Source organism: Phalangium opilio, unplaced genomic scaffold (genome assembly GCF_054372755.1).
Source record: "Phalangium opilio isolate 3A_F unplaced genomic scaffold, DU_Popi_V2 ptg000031l_1, whole genome shotgun sequence".
Lineage (NCBI taxonomy): Eukaryota > Metazoa > Arthropoda > Arachnida > Opiliones > Phalangiidae > Phalangium > Phalangium opilio.
This window is the reverse complement of record NW_028324158.1, coordinates 2,334,114-2,350,928: the sequence shown is the minus strand read 5'-3', so window position 1 is coordinate 2,350,928 and position 16,815 is coordinate 2,334,114. Positions and strand designations below refer to the sequence as shown.

General features: G+C 35.1%; 1 long non-coding RNA gene across 1 annotated transcript; it reads left to right on the top strand.

Moving 5' to 3' along the window:
- The first annotated feature begins 4,863 nt into the window (after positions 1 to 4,863).
- On the top strand, positions 4,864 to 5,231 carry LOC149687489 (uncharacterized). Its single transcript, XR_016383858.1, has 2 exons — positions 4,864 to 5,110; positions 5,181 to 5,231. It is a non-coding gene; the product is annotated as an uncharacterized LOC149687489 (long non-coding RNA).
- The last annotated feature ends 11,584 nt before the right edge of the window (positions 5,232 to 16,815 follow it).

The window sequence follows — 16,815 nt, the reverse complement described above, 5'->3', positions numbered from 1 at the left end:
CTTCACTTCAGGACAAGCTCTCAGTAAGAACAGACAAACTTGTGGAACACATCTTATGAACTTATGTTACTACCTACATCCCAAATGATAATATTCCATTTATTCTAGAAAAGCCTTAGAATCTTGATAATCGGTCAGTAAGTGAGTCAGGGACACAAAAAGGAAAAATAGAAATAGTATTTTAGAAGTAAAGGTAGTTTCAATAAGAACATTATATAAGTGAAAATTTGAGACCTCTATCTTTACCCTTAACGAAAATACAGGGGCTTAATAGCGCCTATGTTGCTTCGAAAAAACAGTATTTGGAGTGCTTTTGGCTAGTGCGCAAAGTGTTTGACTTAGCACGTGCACTGTTGCGCACTCAGATTCAAATGTTATTACAAATATTAGGAATTTTAGTCTGAGAGAATATGGTTTCATTAACCATTTGAATGTTTTCATCTTATAAGCCGTTTCTCACAAAACGTTATAATTTATACATTATTCGTGACAGACAGCGATAAATCGTGAAGTCTATAAAGACTATTACGACATTATTTTTAAAAAGTACCTAACTATTTTTTATAAGTTAATTTAAAAACTAAGAAATTAAATGTTTTTCTAGAAAAAGAACCCATAAAAACTGAAGAAGACAAGAAAGGCCAAACAGAATTGGGAAGAAAAGAAACCAGAATTTGCATTCAGATAGAATATATACAAACGAAAATTTCAGTTACAACTCCCAGCTCTTACCACGTAGGTAAAAAAGGAGTTGGACGTTTTTTTGTTATTACCGAACGAGGGCTAGATACATAACTTCGCGTTAAAATTGGAAGCAACGCATTTGCGGAAAACATCTGGACCTTCCCGGCATTATTCACAGGATAGTCCCTGCTCCCTGATATTTATGCCAATGTTCAAATAGACTTTACGAGAGGGTAAGATTTTTCACAATACGAAACTTGAGGAAATACAAAAAATCATCCAGCGTCAAAAAGACCAAAATAATTTTTAGTTCCAAAGGCCACATGCACATGCTGCTCATTCTCGGTGTTTAAAATAAAAGCTGCTTAAGCTTAACAGATGAAGTAAGTCAAAAGTAAAGCTTATAGCATTTTCCTCGATTTAATGACGTCGTCCTTCAAGTTGATACTTGGATGTTTTACGCCAGTCCCACTATCATGCACTTTTGTTTATTTCGCATTATCCGCTTGAACTTTTGAAACCTACTATCCCAGTAAATTGCTCTCTCATAGCATAGTGTACTAATAGGGGTAAAAAGTAAAGGCAATGAATGTAGTAGAGCAGGCTATTTCAAGTTACTGCCAAATTGCCAATTAAAAATAACTTCGAGATTATTTAAACGGCTTATGTTTCAACGTATATAGTTAAATACTCATAATAAATTTTAGCTTGTGGAAATTTCCAATAAGCTTCTTTTAATTCACGTTAGATTTCAACAAGAGTAAATAAACCACGTTAGAACAATAATTAGGCATGAATGTTTTCGCGAACACGAGTAAGGGTATTTACGCTATTACCCGGGTAACACGTAAAGGGACTTGATTAATCTGTGGGCGGGGTTTAGATTTTAAAACTTTTTTACAGTGATGGCAAAAGTATATATATATATAATTTCATGATATAGTAAAATGTATGCTATGTTAATTGGTTTTAAAATTATATAAAGCTGAAGCCATATTAGAACCCGTGAACATAAACTTAACCGTGTTAATTACAAGTTGTCCTCCATAAGTTTCATTTCCAATTACAGATTTCAATAGATAAAACTAAGGCGAAACAGGGCTTGAAAAGCACTTCTAGTATATGAAGACTCTCGTCGTTTAGGGTACAATGTCGGTAAATCGAACTTCTTATCAGGGTTTAGGTTCGCGGCAAACTCTCCCATCCTCCAATTGTGGCCGATATGACGTTAATTGTAGGGTAGCTTGGCCGAGGCAATTAGAAAGGGAGCTATCATATATTTGAGCACAATCCTAAGAGACACTAAAGAAAAGGCTTTGGAAAGGTCGACTCTCGCAGCGTGAGGGTCAAGTTATATAAGGTTGAAGATGAATTCCATTATAATTAGGGCAGTTCCTTTGGCCACAAAAACTGTTCTTTCCGTTAGCCAATCTCTTAGGGTATACGGCGAATCTCACATTGATGGTCGGTTGCTTGCTTGTAATTGAGATCTCTTTATTGAAGAGGATGGAAAAAGATTTACCTTGGAGTTTGGAATTACACGTCTCTTTAGGCATTAGGTCTAGTATGGTAAAATTTGGCTATAGCATCCACTTATTCTTTACTCGCATGTGCTATTTGAACGTATGAAAATTGTGTGTCCGTATTCCATGTTTTACAAACAGATAATCAGTTTTAAAGATATAAGAGTGATATTTGTTCAAAACAATAGAAGACATGAAAGTCGTTTCGTTCTACCTTTTTGCACATGTAATTTGAAAGTCATGAGTGAAATGTCTCGTTAACCTTTAATTCGTTGTAGAAAAATCCAATCGCATGCGCGACGCTATACTTTGTTTTATCAATTGTGCAAAAGAAAGGAATCTTGTAATTCACAGTGATGTCAATGTCAATGATATAAAACCCTTAAATTTTAGTTTTGGGTCGGGTTTAAGACAAGGCTAGGAAAAACGTCTCGAAAACTTTATGGTGAAGTTCTAAACGGAATATGATTTCGACCAAATTGTTCATACTTGAAATTGCATTGCGATTAATAGTGACGAATACACCGCTCAATTCAATAATAAAAACATTTTATTAATAATCACAGAAAGGGAGAAATACTGATTAACTTTTGTCATACGAACTTATAAAGGCTTACGTTCTGTTTACGTCTTCCTCTATTTACCAAATGAGGTCTACATAAATATGTTTGATGAAAACGTAATAAAGTTTTCTATTAAATTTTCATTAAACGAAATTTAGTCCGTCTTTGAAACCAAAGTACAGTATAATGGACCAACTCTAAAATGTTGTAATTTTTATTTTTCATCCACTTGAAAAATCTCTTAGAAATTCGAGATTGTTGGAATAAACTCTTTGACATCACACGTGTCCTTGCAGTTGACGATTTAACTCTACTATCTTAACAAAACTACACTATATCAACATACTGAAAGGGTTCATGCTCTTCAGTTTTAGCCGTATGCATTTAATGTGCCGTAACACATTGATCCATATAACAACTCTTGTACTAAAGACCACAAATCATTTTATTATTAGAATTTGTAAAACCTTTTACTCCTTTGAGGTATGCACTCTAAGAAATTGGAGTGTGATTTAACACCTTTATAAGTACTTTATATGGGTCCAAATTTGACACCGTTACAGGTGTGCATTTACACCCCTGAAGGGATTTAATCACACTTACACTCAAAAAAATGGGGTGTGCTTTAACACCTTTAAAAGTAGTTTATATGGGTCCAAATTTGACACCGTTACAGGTGTTCATTTACACCCTTGAAAGGGTTTAATAACACTTATTTGAGCAATTGGTGGCAAAGATAAGTATAAAATTGTGCAACAGAGGTGCAGTTTAACACCTTTTTAACTCTTATATCGCACTGAAAGTGAATTTTTACTCTCATATTAGTGTTGTGCAACTCCTTAAAGGGTGCGGCATAGCACCTTTCAGAGTGTCGCTTCACACCTTTAAGAGTGTCGCGTAACACCTTTAAGAGTGGGAGATTATTTGGTAGGATAGTAGTAGAAATTCTAGTACTTTTCCTAGACTTAAGAGCAAAACCGATGACGTAAAAAACACTATAGTAGCTACATTTTGACCACTCATGAGGCATAACTCAAATATCGAGTATGGTTTTCCTGTTTAATTAAATTTTGATTATCCGCCATTCCGCAGTATTATTAGCAATCAATGCTATATTCATAGCAGGGTTCTTCCTTGAGAGAACTTCATCACCTATAGGGAGGAAAGTTCTCACATGCAGAACTATACCTCTTTAAGCGAGGGTTGTTGCATATAAAGTCATTTTTACGGGTTTATAAACTTCTGAAAAAGGCAGAAAGTTTTCAAATGCATATGGTATTAAATTAGTTTTGGAGGCTATAATATTCAAGCAGTAGATATAGACGTTCTTGTTAAATTTAATAATCTCTTTTCATTAAGAGTTTTTCGAGCACCAGAAACGCGTTTAATCTAATTTGCACTACAGATTTTACAAAAAAAAAATCCATTTAGTACTCTAATTTTTCTCAAAATAATGATAAAACATGTCACAAAAGCAAGTGCCCCACTTTGGCTTCTCAAGCTGGCCCTACTGTGAGGCCAGTGTCTAACCTAGTCTCGTTTTTTAAGAGTATCGCTTAACACCTGTAAGAGTGTCGCCTAACACGCTTAGCATAGCTTTATGAAGGTACAACACCGCCAGATTACCAATTTCTTTGTTAATTTTATTTAAAGGATAGAACTGTTTTCTTTCATGAATATCATCTTTAAATAAAGGTTTAACAAGTACGTTTTTCAATAATTTTTTACTGTATGTATTGACTTTAATATTAAAACATTAATGAAAAATAAATGAAAGCCCTTATTTAAGAAACCAGCAGTAATATAATTTTTCATGTTTAATTTCGAACGGTGTTTTAATAGTGTTATTTTACACCGAATTTACACTTTAAATTGGCCTCTAAAAACTCAAGGTAATAAAACACTCTTTTGGGTGTTTTTACGGTGTTTACACCGTTTTAACACCTTTAAAACACTTCCATTTCTTAGAGTGTAATATGTTAAAAATTTAGACTTTATAACAACAGCGCCGGAAAAGTTTATTTACATAAAAGCATTTTTACGCAAACTGGATAAATTGATAGAATTTAGGGGACTGTTGGATATGAAATATTTGGTATCGTTCCTTTCAACCGAATTCCCAATGGATCGAAATCCCATTCGACCGAAAATCCTGCAATGATTTTAGATTTCCAGCCCAATGGCTATATTCCCGATGGACCGAAATCCCAATCGTCCGAATATGCCCCTAAAAAATACATGAATATAACTTGAAACACTGTAGCCGTCAGCGATTCGGTGGTGTAGTGGATACGATGTTGGACTGCGAAGCGATAGGTTGTTGGTTCGAATCTCCGAAAGGTAAGTTAATAATATTAAACGTAAATGTTTCGTGATACTAATTAAAACGCTCACTTTCATTCCTTTCAAGGCAAGAGATATATAGAATTAATAAACAAATTGTGATTAAAATGAAGTACAGTCTTAATGGTAGTTCCATCAATGTCTTAAAATTAAAATTTTAATTTTTTGGTTTCGGATGGGTTAGGTTAGGTTAGGTTAGGTTCCAATAATTCGTTGACACCTTTTCCAAAATATGCTCCTTTTAATTAGCTACCACCTTTTCCAAAATATTCTCCCTTTAAATAGCTACCACCTTTTCCAAAACATTCTCCTATTAATTAGCTGCCACGTTTTCCAAAAGATTTTCCTATTAATTAGCTGCCACCATTTCCAAAATATTCTCCTATTAATTAGCTGCAACCTTTTCCAAAACATTCTCCTACAAATTAGCTGCCACATTTTCCAAAACATTCTCCTACTAAATAGCTGCCACATTATCCAAAATATTCTCCTTTTAATTTGCTACCACCTTTTCCAAAACATTCTCCTATTAATAAGCTGACACCTTTTCCAAAATATTCTCCTATTAATTAGCTGCAACCTTTTCCAAAACATTCTCCTTCTAATTAGCTGCCACATTTTCCAAAATATTCTCCTTTTAATTAGCTACCACCTTTTCTAAAATATTCTCCTATTAATTAGCTGCCACCTTTTCCAAAAGATTTTCCTATTAATTAAAAATAAATTTAATGCAAAACCATACAGTATATCTTCTTCCAGTTCAAAAGAATTTCGGTCCAATGGGATTATAATAAAATCGCACCTTTTGGCTACGTTCGGTCGAATGGGACACCACAAAAAAGGCGTTCTGTCGAATGGGAATTCGGTTCAATGGGACCAAAGCAAATATTTTCGATGTAAACATCGTCTAGCTCAGCGTTGGCGAAATATTAAAGAAGAATACACATTAAATTTAAGGAAACGTACCGCGAACGTTTTCCACGAGATTTTTCTTGTTTCAGAAATAAATACACAAATTCCGCATACCGTGTAAGGAATGATGTAATGGAAAGGGAGTTCCTTCTGCTGTAGACTGCTTTAATACGAAACACAGTTTGCTTCCACTTACGTGTCGCAAAAACCCAACTTTTTTGACGTTTTGGTTCATCAAATTCAGTTCCACTTTTGTCGTTATTATTATTTTTTTTTAAATTTTAGGTAATTTTTGGTGTTTTGTAACAAAATAATTTTGGGATATTTCTACTGCACCACAACAACGGTTCGGCATCGTGAAACAAGTAGGGAAAAAACCAACTATTACTGCTCCGAGTCAAGAGGAATATTATCCCCAAATATTTTCTCTGAACAGGCATCTTTAATTGCTGTTTAATGATAAGTTGTTGCAGTTAAAATTGTGATTTATATTTGTTTTTCTCCCCACCCGCCTTTCCTTTAAGCACGCTCGAAGCCTAAAAGGGGTTCCATACGTTTTTCGGGAAATTCCCAAAAAAGGTTGGATAGTGTTTTTCTCTCGGAAGAGGGGTGTGCACTACTGTTTGTTTCTCTTTTTCTCCTAAATGGATAGTTGATAATTCAAAACTTTTTTAAACCAGTTTTAGTTTTTTTTTATTATAAATAATTGAGTAATTTCTGTAAAGTTCCTAAAGCCACCATGTCCGCGAGAATTAACCTCGCGCACTGCTCTATTACACGGGAATCGGTTCAGAACTGGCTGGCCCAACTAGTTTTGAAACCCTCTTTATTACCGCTTCAAAGTGATTTCAACATCCTCGGTTCGCACTTTACGACGCTTCTATTAGTTCTGTCTGCTAGGCCTTCCCTTATTACTGTTGGCTGAGGCAATTGGAAAAATTAATTAAAACTAGTCTCATCAAATGTGATATAACCGTGAAATGTAGAAACTTGCCACCAAACCTGCTTCAATTTGGTTCGCGCAGCAACGTTTATAACTAGTTCCTAAATTATTAGTTTTGTTCACAGTTCACATTGGAAGCGATTTGAATCGCTTTGAAGCAGTTTCTCGTGTAAGTGTTAACAGTATACAGGCGCTAGTTAATGTCAATACATCTAATTGATCTATGATCACTTCAATTTAGTTCCGTCTAACACCGAGATACAAATTTCTAAGGTGTCTCTTGTTAAGCAAAGAGTTATGATACACGATTGTGAGTCCTGTGACACGTGACTTTGGTTTATTTTATTTCCGCAATTAAATGCGCTGCAAGTACTCATTTAATTTCTCTACAAGCACCAATGTGTTCCCCAGACATTATCAATGCAATGAGGTTTCCATATTGCATGATCTTCATGGTACCCTGACCTAGAGTCAGTAGTCTCAAAAGTTTGCTATGCCATCTACTAAACATCTTCTATTGAATACAATGGTATAATAGAATAGAATGAGCCTCCGAATTTTTAGGCTACTCTACTCCTGCAAAGGGTAGAGCACAGAAGTCTAAAAGTTCATTCAACGCTTACTATTAGAACGAAGGGCTATTTTCAATTAAGGAAATGGTTTATTCCTTCATGGTTACTTCATATATTTATTGAACTAAGCGACGTTCTGACACGACTCTGAGATGAAATTTAACCTTTTTCACGAAAAATAGCCTCAGAAGAGCAAATAAAATATTCGTGCCAGCTTAATGGGAAAGCATTAGAGTCACTTAGAAACACCAAGCCCATCCGTTAAAGAACAAGTCTAATGAAGACCCATTACATGGTTAGGAAGAAAATCTGCTGAAGCCAGGGACCACTACAAGCTAGGATATCATTTATTAATATTTCGATCTGTTACACGCGGTTACAATCTTTACTCTGACGTACAAGATTTTACGTAGCCTTTTATATACAAATTCCCGTAGGCCTCGATAACATATTGATGTTTTTTATTACTAGTATAGACCTAGGCCTAATAGGCCTAGGCCTATTATAACAGTAGGAAATTATGCTTTTTAAAAGTATTTTAGAGCTAAAGTTAGTGAGGCCTGCTAATTTTTCAATTGTAAAGTTAAAATACCTCAACGAAATTCCAGAATGACTGTTAATGTTATAGTAAATGCCAAAGCTGACTCATTTATAGCCGCACTGAAGGAACAAAAGTTCTGAAGCTATAACCCTATTACGATCGACCCTTAACTACCGCGAGCTAGTTACAAAACGACACTCAGTTCTATTAAAAATAGTTAGAAAAGTGTAAGTAAAGTTCATGAGTGGTGTAAGTCTGAATCTTCGAGAAATCTCGTTCCCCGAAAAAAACTATGGAAAAAATTAAAACTATCACCAATAATATGTGCAGGGTGACCACTCTTCCTATATTTCCTATTTTTTCCTATATTTTTAAGTCCTTCCTATTTTCTCCTATAATTTTATGATAATTCCTATATTCTCCTATAATTGGAAAATTCTAATCCATACGACGAGACTATCGGCGTTTTACCGTGTTTCAAATATCGCGGAGTGCCTAATCCTTCCATAACTGCTATAGCGACGCCTGGGGAACTGGAGAATAACTTCATAAATAATTTTTTTTTTGAACCACTGTCCACAGACGCTATGCAACTCTTCAAAACTGCCTCTGTATTCTGAGGGAAATAATGGCTGCGTTCAGAAACACTCATCAGGAAAAGCATCGATGTTTGGGAAGATGAAATCGATGGTGGTGTAGGACATCAATGTCATCATCGATGCTTTTGATGCCGGTTACTGAACGCGGCCATTGTCTACTCTTCTCGTGCAAAACCTTGAGGAAGTTGATGCTTGTATTTTTTTAATCGCCTGCTTAGAATTTTGGCGCGCTTCTCTCGCAAAAGATATGAGAGCTATAACAGTTGCTCAAATGCTTTTGAGAAGTGGTCATGAGGAAAATGTTAGCGCTCAATCGAAACTAGACTCTATTAATAGGCAGGCAGCTACTCAAAATTTAAAACAAAAAACACCATATGCTCCTAAATTTAACCAGCCCTAAAGGTGTTGAAACGGCTCCTAAAAAAACCAAAAAGAAATAGTTGTGATAGTAACAGTATGTGATAATTTATCGCTCATATATGTGAGGTGATATGTTCTGGTTGCAAGAAAAGTATGGTTCCTACTTTTTAATGTATGGATATCATTTTTCAAAAAGAAATGCACCCCATTTTTTCAGTAATTTCTTCCTATATTTTACGCCAATTTCCTCCTATATTTTACGCCAATTTCCTCCTATATTTTCCTATATTTCCAGGATAAATTTCCTATATTTCCTTTAAAGGAATTTACAATTTTCAGTGGTCACCCTGTATGTGGATAAATCGGTATACGGACTAAATACCCCCAAGACAAAAGATCCCCGGTCATAATCCCCCCATTTTTAAAAACGTACAAAATCCCCCCTCTCTCAAGAAAAATTCCCCCGGTCATTTTCCCCCCATCCTAGTTAAGAGTACAAAATCCCCCACCCTCTGGACAAAATTCCCCGGTCATGATCCCACGACAATAAAAAATACAATATCAATATTATCTAAAATACTGGAAGCCTCAGCGATCTGGTGGCGTAGTGGATAAGGCGTTGAACAGCGGAGATAAGAATGGTGGGTTCGATTCCCCGAAGGTACGTGAGTATTATCAAAATATAATTTGAATTATTTCTAATAATTTCGTTCAGTTTCATTCTTTTCTAGGGCAGAAATAGGTTTACGTATTAATAATTAGTTATTAGCGTGAATAATGGAGAAAAATTGGAAATCCGAAACAATTTTCGCTTTCGAATTGTTAATTGGTTGTGTCACTGACATTCAATATTGACATTCAGTTTGACAATTCTTTGATTTTATTCGGGTTCAGTTGGGTTTGGTTGGGTTAGGTTAGGTTAGGTTTGGTTAGGTTGGGTTCGGTTGGGTTGGGTTGGGTTGGGTTGGGTTACGTTAGGGTAGGTTAGGTTAGGTTAGTAATATTTTGGAAATATTGTAGCAATGGTACGCCTTTTCCAAAATATTAATTTTACATTTATTTTCTTCCTTAGTAACGTTACTTTTTAAAATATTGAGATTTCCCTCCCTTTAGAGACTGGCCTATAGTTATAGGCGGAATATTTTTTAAGATTTCTATAAATGACAATGCATATTTTAACACTTGCTCATTTAACCATGGAAATTATAGCGACCAACAAAGGTACGCCTTTTCCAAAATATTATTTTTTACATTTATTGGGGGGAATTTGTCCTAGGACTGGGGGTATTTTGTCTTCGGCATCCATTCGGGGGGAAATTGTCCGGGGGATTATGTCCTTTTCTTTTCTAATGGGGGATTATGTCCAGGGGTGATTATGTCCTTCATTCGGATAAATCAGAGTGTACCTGCCACTATTTCCTGACCGGGTTCACAGTGAAATGAACTGATCAGTGTCAAATACGCTTCCTCTAAGTAGAACGAAGGATTCTCCTCGTTAAAATTGTTTTTCTAAACATTGCCCATCAAAATTCCATATCATGAAAAAACCAGCACAGGGGTTGGTACTGGTAACTGTGAACACTTTTACACATCTTTGAATAACTTCAGGTCCACTTGCGTTAGACAACTGAAACTTTCAGGACATGAAATATGATTCTTTAGACACTATTAACTATGTTTTCTGCTTTTTACCTCTTTAAAATTTTGCGCGAAATCCTATTTCCGAAACACCTTAGAGGACCCTAATTGTGAATAATCGCTGGTAAATGTGAACAACTCTGACCCTAAATATTGTATAGTTTTAAATCAGTATAGTTTTAAAGTGAGATAAACGCTGATTGCCGCTTCTTGGCAAATGGCGGGGAAAAAACAATCGACAGGCAAAAAGCCTGCCAAAAGAAACCCTAATTGTTTAATATGTAAAAAAGCAATTACCACGTCCCAACCTAAAATACCGTGTAAAATGTGCAACGCGAATTATCACGCAATTTGCCTTGGAGCCTCCACAAATGAAGAAATTGGACTACTTTACAATGGAAAACAAAGTAAATACAAATGTAAGCCTTGCCTCATGAAAAGAGACGACAATTCCCTTATTGAATTTACTAACACCGACGATGTTGACCTTGAAAGCGAAAGCGAAAGCGAAACTGACCCTGACAAAAGCCTAGAGAATGAAGATACCTATACCACTAACGATCTTATGAACAGTCTAAATGAATTCTTTAAAACAAATAGTCTCTACAGAACCAAAGAAAACATTATGGACAATGTGTTGACCTCTATTTCATTATTAGTTGAAACTGTTACGGAACTTCAGAAAGAGGTCAAAAGCCTCAAGGAACAAAACACTTTTATAGTAAGGCAAAACGCGGATATTCTAAGTAGAAGCGCTATTCCCCGAAGTATATCATCAGATTTCAACACAAGTAATAGACCTATGGGATATATTCTGGGAAATCCCGATCGTGTCGTAAAAAATCCCCGGGAATATTCCAGCTTGATAAACGAAAACGTCAAACAAACACAGATCCCTTCAAAAAATTAACAACAAAAAGCAAAGAAAAAAAACCAATACAAACAGGAACTAAAAAATCTGATTCAATTAAATGTATCTCAAAACCCAAAAAGGAACCCAGAAAACGAGCCCTCTTTATATCAAGGCTACCGACAGATGCCTCCGCAGAGCAGCTCAAGGAAACAATTCAATTTGAAAATGATCTAAAAACAATAGAATGAATACGTCTAAACACACGGATAAAGGGTTACTACTCCTCTTTTTATGTCACTTCCAGCGACGAGGAATTTGACAAATTAAGCGATCCTAGTAATTTCCCAGAGAACTGTTTAATAACCGAATTTAGAGGTCCCCTATACGAAAATCAGAAATTCAAGACTACACAAGAAGTAGCCGAAGCAAGGAACGAAAATTTAGGAGGCACTACTGAAGAGGATCATGCCTAATCAAACTAAGCAGATAGATATATACTACCAGAATACAAGAGGTCTGCGAAGCAAAGCGAATAAATTTTTTAATAATTTGATAGAAACAGATCTAGACATAATATGTCTTACCGAAACTTGGTTAAACAACAGCCACAGCAGTACGGACTATTTCCCAAACAATTACACTGTCTTTCGCTCTGACCGCGCATCACATCGACGCGGTGGTGGTGCTCTCATTGCTATAAAGAACAACTTTAAGGTAATCCGGCGAACCGACCTCGAATGCCATTTTGAAGCAGTCTGGATTGAGGTTCGATTAAATAAATATAAAAATCTCCTGCTAGGCTGCATCTACCTCCCACCACACACCTCCATCACATCTTACGAACTTCTTAATACTACCCTTAAAAATAATTTACTAAAATTCAAGGGTGATATTATGTTGCTGGGAGATTTCAATCTTCCCCTTGTAGACTGGAGGGATTGGACACTGGATTTTTGCAACCATAATACAAAGAAAAAAGCTAAACAAATTTTTGAACTGTCAAATATGAACAATCTTAAACAGATAAATACAACTAAAAACTATAAAAATGACATCCTTGATCTTTGTCTCACCAATAATCACAAATGTAGAATAGATACTGAGGTAGATCCCTTGGTCCCAATTGACAAGTACCACCCTACCCTCTTAGTGCAATATGAAACAAACGAATCAATAGACCAAAACTTAGAAGAAAGGATATCTGCTAACCTTAATTACAAGCAAGGAGACTACCTAAAACTATACAATACAATGAAGACAATTAACTGGAAACCTATCTACATGTCCAATGATCTAAATTTTGCTGTGCAGTTCTTAACAGATAATATACAAACCGCAATAACCAAATGTATCCCTAAATATACGAAATCGAAAACCACTATTAACAAAAACTATCCAAACTGGTTCTCTCCCGCGCTAATTAAAAGTTTAAAAAATAAAAATTACTACCATAAAAAATTTAAAAGAACTAAAAACCCCCAGGATCGACTAAAATATAAAGCCATTAGGCAAACAGTGAAACATCTATTAAAACGCGACAAGCAGAATTTTTCCTCTAAAATATGCACTAGTGTTAAAAATGACCCAAAAACCTTTTGGTCCTATGTAAATAAAAAATCCAAAGAATTCAAAAAATACATAACACTGAAGAAAGGAGACGAACTACTTGTGAACAATGACGAAATAGCCAGTGAGTTTCGCGACATTTTTTCTAATATTGCGAATGACAATTCGCATGATTTCGAATTTTCCCCGAATTGCAAGATTCAAAGAGAATTCTTCAACACCATAATAACAGACGTTGAAATTAAAAATACAATTAAGAAACTTAAACCAAAATTGTCTTCAGGCGTCGATGGAATCCCAAACTTTATTATCAAGGGCTGTAGTGATCTGCTGTCCCCTGCACTTGCGAGAATATACAATCTCTCCCTGGAGCTAGGTTTCTTTCCCTCAACATGGAAAGCGGCACTAGTAACACCCATATTTAAAAAGGGGCATCAGGGAGATTCTTCTAACTATCGACCAATCTCCCTACTAAACAGTTTAAGCATGGTATTTGACATGATAATGAGTTCTAAATTATACACATGAATTAAGGTGAATCTTCCGGAAAGCCAACATGGCTTCGTAAAAGGAAGATCCATCGAAACTAATCTTCTAAGCACATTGCAATACCTAGCGCCCATTATCGAAGGGGGGGACAGGTTGACATAATATATGTCGACCTGTCCAAAGCGTTTGACAGGGTCTCACACAGAGTGCTAATTCAAAAACTAGAATACTACGGCCTGTCGGGAAAATTGTTAGAGTGGATTAAAAGCTACTTAAGCAACCGCACAAGTACCCTAAAAATCAATGGGCAAAAAACCAATGTCACATACAAAGTAACATGTGGCGTTCCACAGGGGTCATCGCTAGGCCCATTACTATTTAATATTTACACAGCCGATGTACCGTCTCAAATTAATCACTCGAAAATCTTCCAATTTGCTGATGATAATAAACTTGGGAATTCCATATCGACCGAGTCGGACTGCGAGAAACTCGAAGCCGATCTCTTAAATCTTAATAATTGGTGCATCCAAAACAATATACCCATCAACAATGACAAAACATTTATAATGTCATTCATTAGAAGGAAAACTCAAATTACGTATAATTACAAATTAAGTGGTAAAAGTCTCAACAGAGTTGAAACCATAAGGGACTTGGGAGTAATTTTTGATAAAAAACTAAATTTCATTGCACAGGTTAAAAATACCTTAACTGATTGTCATAAAAAGCTAGGTTTATGCCTTAAAATCGCCAAAGACATAAATTCACCAACCTGCTTTATAAAACTTTACCTGACACTTGTTAAACCAAAACTAATTTTTGGAGGCCTGCTGTACAGTGGCTGCAGTGAATACCAATTATCTAAACTTGAACGGATACAGAATAAGTTCCTAAATTATTATAAATATTATTTTCAATCCAAAGCCTCACACAAGACGATCCTAGATAAATTAAAATTAGATACCATCAGAGAAACCCTTATCAAATTGGATATCGCATTCCTGCAAAAACTAAACAGAAATTATATAGACTGCTCCTTTCTGTTAGAAAAAATTAATTTAAACGTTCCTAACAAGAAAACTCGTCAAAGGAACAACAGAATATTCCAACCTAACATAACCTCAATAGAGCCCATGAGCAGAATGATGAAAAATTATAACAAATACGGCTCTCGTGTAGATCTTTTTGACAAGGGTAAATTATCCCTAAAAGAAATTCATCTGTAAAATTTTTAGGACCTTTAATGTATATTTTTAATGTATGTTTTCATTTTCTTTTATTTTTTATCAATCTGTAAATGATTGTTCAATTCCACTCCTCACCTTTAAATTATTACCCCCCCCCCGTGCAAATACTTGCAGGTCAAACCTATGTACCGTTTATTTGCACGCAATAAACATTATTATTATTATTATTATTATTATTGAACACTGGACACAAATGTGAACACTAATAATTATCAAACGGGAGGAATAAAAATTACGTTTAACTACCTAGGTAGGTCTATGCCTAGGTCCTAGGAGGGAAAGTTACGAATAAGTAATTTCATGCATCTTACGGAGATTTGACAAGTGGAAATTGTTTAAAACAATATGAGTCAAAATGTTTAATGATTTGTTGATAAATCATAGTTTTTTCAATACCTAGCATAACAGCTAACTTTATTTCGCGCTACAAGTCCAAGAAGAAGTAGTAGCTACGGCCCTCTTACAACAAACTTGAAACCTTTGCTAAAGATTCGAAATTTGAATCTTTTTTACAGTGATGTATTTTGAAGTTCATATTATCTGAACCAAGGTTGTCTACACTACTGTAAATGATTCTAAATAACCTTGAAACGTCACATTTGCAGTTTTGATTTGGTTTTTTTCCGACCTTATTTTTAAATCGAATTCCTAATCGAAACAATAAATTTTAAAATCGATTTTATTGAGGAAAATTTGATCTATCTGAAGTTTGTTAGAGTGTTGTTATTGTAACTGTTGCTAAAGCTTATCCCGCGAAGGTATTGTATTACGCAACACCTAAAATAGTCATTAACTTAAGTTGATTAGTCCGAGTTGGTATGTATTTAAGTCCGTATCGTTCATTCAAGTATTCGTGCAATATTAGGTTCATTTTTAGGGTAATACTTGATGATCAATCTTCAAACTGATAGCCCTGTTAAAATTTTGGAATTCGAGCCACCCAAAAATTAGTTACAAAATTGTAAAGAAAATCGGTTCATATTAACCAGTACCAACCCCTAGATAACGTAAGTCTAGAACGGTGGACGACAGATTCCTGTTCGTATTCATGCAGTTATGTAGATTAAAGATAGGTCAGTGGCGATTATAGTATAGACAATAGTCGGGCTCTAATCTTTATTGGTAGCCCATGATTAATATAGGATTAAGAAATTAATACCCTTGGATTAAGCTTCATTTCTCGGAAAAAGCTTAAGTACCTTCCTTTTTTCATTAGAATTTCCTCATAGCATTTCGGAGCTATCTGCGAAAGAGAAAGCAGAAAATTCTTTTTAGGCAGAGAGAAGGAGATTTACAAGAGTCATGATTCAGCTACGACGATTTCCATACTGTATATATTTTCAAATATGGTAAGAAACGAATTTCGTTTTAGTAAAAAAGAGACAAGAGTTTTTCTTTTCAAAAACATTAGAAAAGGAGACCATTAGAACAGCATTTATTTCGAATCAAATTTCCTCTCCCAGATATAGTTCGTGTAAGTGAATAATCGATAATTTTTGAAAATAAGTGGGCAGAAAAGGATATCACGACGAGAAAAGAGTAAGGTTCAGTTGAGAAGAACTGGACACTTGCCGAAATTAAAAAGTCAAGAAAAATTAAATTTCAAAGTTGTTTAAAAGTAACAATTACACTGGAGAAAACTATATTTCTTAACCTTTCAATGCATTCGATTGTCATAAAATTCGCATTCATGAATTGTTTATGAGCAGTTGTTTCTACAAACTAAGGTTAGGTTAAAATCTTCAAGTTTTCAGTTGCAATAGCTTACGTAAACCCTATTAGGCCTATGAGAAACACCAATGATACTGCTAGTGACGAAATTATAATTCATACAGGGTGGAACTATTCTAAAGCATTGTTGATACGCTGGGATAATTTGTACTGAAACGAATTTATTAGTCACCGAACTTATGTTTCGAACTTAAATGTTCGAATTCTATCCATAGACAGCAGTGACCAATGGCGTAAGTTCATTTGGG